Consider the following 6000-nt stretch of genomic DNA (forward strand, 5'->3'; position numbering starts at 1 on the left):
GAAACAGAGGTCGGTGGGTCCACGCAGCTGGGAGTGAAGGTCAGGTCGACCATTGTCCGCTCAAGGGGACAATGGTTCCCACCACGGGATGCTGGCCTGCCAGCTCTCCTGCCTGCATTAAGAGATAAGCTGGAAATTAGGACGTCGTCTATTCGAAAGTTAGAGGTCAGATGGAGGTGGTAGAAGTCCTCTTTCAAGGCAGGCAGCACATGTCAACGTATTTATAATTGCAGTGCTTACAGACACGAAGTAAAGGAGAAAATTTTAATGTAAGCATAATATCAAGGTAGATATTTTTCCTTACTAACATTAAGGAAACTTCTAGAAAATAGAGGAGCCTGGTCCACGGGCATGTCTGCTGTGCATTGAGGGCTGCTTCTCTTCCTAAGCTTCTGTGTGTCATCACCATCCAGATAAACTTGGGACACAATTTTAATTCTGCCGTCTACATTGAATTCTTTGGTCTACAGTTCTCATGTCTACAAGGGGCACATATTACTGGAAATAAAATAAGAACATGCTTGTTTTGGCAAATGTAAATATGGCAAAGGAAAGATCTTTTTTCCTGCTTTCAGTTTTGCTTTTTACACATATGCATATGTTTATAGACATGCATACCCACATTTATATTGCTTTCCTGAAAGATAATTCTTTCCATTCTGAACATACAATCCACACTGTGGTCAATGAGTGCTCAGTTCCTCTAAAAACAAAGTCTCTCGGAGAAAGGACTTCTGTCGTTGTTGATTCTGTACTGTATGACAGTGTATAGAAGATTGAGCCCTGAAACGTTATCAGAGAAACTGACCCACATTCACTCAGACAGATTATGGTTCCTGTATCTGCCTCCCCAGACCTCTTCACGGGCTGTGTGTATTCATCCCTCGGCTGCTACGAGTGTGGCCTCTGTCAACCAAGAAAGAATTCATGGAAAATTTAAACCTATTTGGGTAACGAGGATTGTTAATGGGAGACCCTGATTGAGGTAGAAACCTGAGTTCTCTTCCAGGGAAGACAAGGAGGGGCATAGAGGTAAAGGTGAAAGGTCCCGAGTGCAGCTCTCATTTAGGTCCTCTGTGCAGAAGAGGGATTGAAGTTAGGTAAGTGGGATTGGTTGGGTTAATATGCAAATGGTGGGTCGAAACTTGTCAAATTGTGTTGGGTCCTTTGGAAGTGAACAATGCCAGTGATGCAGGTGTCTCCATGGGGAGGAAGTTATGCCTAGGCCAAGAGCTTACAGCTGGTTGGAAGTTCATGGTTCTTCTGATGAGGTTGTGCATAAATTCCTCCTCCCTTATGGTTTCCAAACCCTATTTTCGAAGATTCTCTAACCGAGGCTTGCTTGCTCCATTTTGAAACCTCTTTCATAACTGCTAACGTCTCAAAGCTGTCCCTTCTTCAAAGAATGGCCCTTGGACAAATGGGAACCCTCAGCCTAAGAGACATCCTCCTCCCTGACTTTGCCCCACACCGTCCCACCCCACAGGTGATGATGGATTGCAGAACACAGAAAGCCAACCCTCTTCCTCAACATGGGACCAAGTGTATGGTACAGTTCCTGCTCCAGACCTCCCATGGCATCGGACTGGTGATAGGGCACCCCTCCCCAAGTCCACAGACCTTTGAATTTCTGTCTCAGCTTCTGCTGCTAAGGAACTTGGCCTAAGACATGTTCTCAAGGGCCTGAATTATTTGCATAAACAAGAAGTGATATGCCCACATCTAGACTGATATGACCCTCCTCAGAAAAGTACAGAAAGCATTTCCACTAATAAGCTTTGAGAGGCAATAACTTTTGCTCTTTTCTTTTCTGTGCATGAGATATTCCAAAGGTTAAACGAGTTCTGCCATGTCACTACAGCCTAGACTTGGAACCCGAACCTAACTATAGGATAGAGGCTGTCACTTCTGCCAGCTTAGTTAGTCCCAATGGCAATGGCTACAAGAGAATTTAGAGAGGGAGATTTTTCATGCGGTGTTTATTGGAGATGCAGATCAAGTAGACGAAGAGGAGGAAGAAGACAAGGTGATGATGCCTACATTTCATTCCCCAAGCACGATCACCAACAAACACACAAATAAAAGAGATGGGTTAGGCCAGAAGAAAAGCAGCACATGTTTTGCGTGTCCTTCATTGGCCCTGGGCCCACTGAACATTGAACAAGAGCAACGAAATCTCTCAGTTCGAACATACAATGATTTTGTAGAAAACAACACCTTGACATCTTCATTCATAATGGAAATAAAACCATCAAACCGACTGGATACTCCTATTTTCTGTTTGCTTCATTCCAGCTCTCTGGGCACATTTAGAGGGAAACCATTTAAAATTTAAAAATTTTATTGTAAATGTGGACTCTGAGATGCAGGGAGAGTTTGGATGACTTGAAATGCTGAAGGCACGGATCTGAGGCCACCTGACAGGACCCTTTCTCTCCCCTGTGGGTATGAGACCTGCAAAGGTGTTCTTGGACCCAACTGTCTCCCCTGAGTGAAGACGGACCCCCTTGCCAGCAGGGATCTCTCATTTTCCTTTTCCTGGACTTCTTGGAATGGCCAGCTCTCTTCCTTCTAACTACCATACTTTATGGGTTGTTTTCTATAACAATATTTTGGTCCTGTTTACTTTTTTATCCTACAAAGGCATATGCTCGTTGTTAGATCTTGGGACAAAGCAAAGTTCCCTATCACTTGGAGCAGAGTGGAGAATAACGAGTGTATATGCAATTAAGGTCATTGCCAATGGCATTAGGAAAGAAGTATCCTCCTCCTACCCTTCAATATATAATTTTTTACATCAGTATCCAGAAAACTCTTTCTTTAAATAACCAGAGAGTAAGTAATTTAGGCTTTGTGCGTCACATGATCTCTACTACAATGACTCACTCTAGTTGTCATAGTCCTAGAAGCCCTATAGACACCACATAGATGGATGGGTGTGACTGTGTTCTAATAAAACTTTATTTATAAAAACAGACACCATGCTACTTTGGGCCTGTAGACCTTAGTTTGCCAGCCACTTTTCTACTTCCTCATCTAAAATGGCTCGTCTAAAATTCATGCAGTAAAGCATGAATTACCAGGAACTTTTTAAAAATTTTTAATTGAAATGTAGTTGAGACACAATGTTACCATTAAGTATTAAGAAAAAGTTTTATTTTTCTGGCTAAACTATTTTTTTGAAGATTTTATTCATTTATTTGATGGGAAATAAGCGAGTGCATGCGAGAGAGCACAAGAGGGGGTAACGGGCAGAGGGAGAGGGAGAAGCAGACTCCCCACTAAGCAAGTGTGGGGTTCGATCCTAGGACCCTCCCAATCAAGACCTGAGCCAAAGGCAGATGCTTAACCAACTGAGCCACCCAGCCACCTTTAGTTAAACTACTTAAAAAATGCTTCTCTCCTTCGTTTCTGCAATACTTATTTTATCCAATATCTGGAGCAATTTATCAATTGCTCGATATCATTGCTGGAAGTGCAAGATGCATGAGAAGTGGAGCACGCTTTTTGCCTGCAAATATTAAGAACGCATTTGTCAAGGTGGAAGACGTCCAGTGACCCCGCCATTCCTGCTCTCAGTAGATGCTCTCCACGTGCTCACTAAAATGCAGGGACAGGAATCTTTATGCATGGTAGAGTGCAGTCACATCCCAAAACTGAAAGCGATCCAAATATCCACAGAGTAGAGAGGATAAATGCATATTTGTATATCATATTCTAAAATACGATATGGCAACGAGAATGGACAAAACACAACCCCACCTAATGCGTGGATAGAGCTCACAAATGGGGCTGAGTGGGAGAAAAAGAATATATGGTTTGGTTCCATTTTCGGAAAGTTCAAAAACTAATCCATGATGTTGACAGCACACGAGTGATTTCATCAGGGAGAGGGTGGTTAGTGATTGGGAGGGGTAGGCAGGGCTCCTGGTGGTGTTGGTACTACTGTATTTTTTAAATCTGGGTGCTGATTTCACAAATGAATTCGCTTTTCTATGAGTATATCTAATTTTTTAAAATTGCAGCCATAATAACAGATGACCTTTGCTAAAAGGCAACCATGTGCTGAGCCCTTTATACACATTGTCTCATTTAATCTTCACAGGATTCCAAGGTGGTTTCTCAGCCCTGCTTAATAGTGAGAACAAGGTTCAGAGAGGTTAAGAAACTTGCTCAAAGTCACACAGCCAGTAAGTGGACAAGCGGAAGTCTACTCCCTTGATATTTTATGAATAGGTAGCAGGGGAACAACCCGCAGCTTTGTGAAATCAGTCCCTGGATTAGATATCTGGGTGGGGTTGGGGGGAGGGAAGCCGCGTGAGATTTCAGGGAGGGGGAACTCTATGCGCTGAGTGTTGAGTCAGAGCTGAGCTGTTTGCAAGACAGGTGGGAAGAGGAGAGAAGCACTTAAGGCTGGGGCAGCTGACTGTCTAAATACGTCCCGTCCACTTTGTGTGCCGTCCTCAGGCAAACAGACGGACTGCAAATAGAAGGTTTCTCCTGCTCAGCTCATTGGGTCCAAATCAAAATCACAACAGCTCAAGCGTGGCTCACGAGCTAAGGGTTGGTTTTCTTCCGGGAGTGCCACATTGTTCCAAAATGTATCCATGCATAGACACAGCCTCTGTGGGCCGCCGCCTTGACTGTCACATTTGGAATCAAAACAGACGAAAAGGATCTCAGAGCCCTGCCTCTGAGTGAGAAGGAGAGGGGAAACCAAGGACCTCAATTAACCAGCCTTCTCCACGGCGGTTGTGGGTCTGTCCCCCCTCCTGAATTCTCTGCTCTTGCAAACACTGACTGGAGGGATCTGCAAGCCCAGCGCTAGGCATTGCAGCATCTTGTTTTTTTTTTAAAGATGGTCTCAATATAACCTGACTCATATACAAGCTTTTGAAATTATTCCTATGTCCCCAAATAGCAATAGGGGAATATTTGTCCCCATAACAAATACTGCAAAAATTAGGAGCTTTCAAATAAAACCCATTTCCAACATAGCCAGCAGAATGGGAGCGTTTGAAACATTTATCTGAGTCCCTGAAGGTATCAATAAACTTTTATATGGGGGAAACAATGTAGATACTAGAAAATGCAGATACTATAACATTTTATGTTTTATTTAGCTGTAGTACATACACTCCCTCAGGCTAGGCAGAGGAACCCGGGTGGGCTCCGGCTTCCAGGCTGTTTCAAGGGATTCTCAGATACTCGTCTTAGCCATCCCAGCCCACTGCTCTCTCCCTCCATTGTAGAATCGTTCCTTTTGGCTCCGGGGAATTTGTGATTGCTGCTTTCAAAACACTCTTTGCAAAATTTAGCAAACTAAAAACTAAAAAGAGCTAATTATTTCCGAGAGAAGTGAGTCATCTATGTTCTCCATCATGTGTGCAGAGGAATCTGTTGCTTTAATTGTGTCTAAATACCTTCTCTTTTATACGGGTTTTGTTTATGTATGTATATGCCGGCAAAGAGATAGCTATTATGGCTATAAATTGTGCCTGATACTGAGATTAATAGCTATAAAAATAGTGCTCGAGGGAATGAGGGGTCTGGTTTAACCATCTCTGTAATGTTCTTACTCCAAGAGAGGTATTTCATGGGTGTTGTAAAATTTATAAGCCTAGATTCACGAGGTCTGCATGGTTCCAACCTGGCAAGACTGGAAATTTATTCCCAGCATCGAGGATCTAATAGGGGCTACCCCAGGTGTCACAATGAACACACTACCAGTGTTTACGGAAGCTGAACTCAATGCTGGGTCCCCAATCCCACACAGAAGGAGAAGAAAAAGGTCAAATGAAAAGGGTTCTTCCCTTTCAGTAAGCAGGAGGCGGAGGGAGGGAGGGTGGTCAGGCAGGAAGAAGGGGTCACATCACTGTAATCCTCTTCATTAATCCCACCCCCCACAGGCTGGACAGGACAAGGGGAATGGGTGACGCTGTGTGCCTGTCACTGCAGGAATGAAGGCAGACTGCTGGTGTGGTGGAGACCCCGGGTCTC

Source organism: Mustela erminea, chromosome 14 (assembly GCF_009829155.1).
Source record: "Mustela erminea isolate mMusErm1 chromosome 14, mMusErm1.Pri, whole genome shotgun sequence".
Taxonomy (NCBI): Eukaryota; Metazoa; Chordata; class Mammalia; order Carnivora; family Mustelidae; genus Mustela; species Mustela erminea.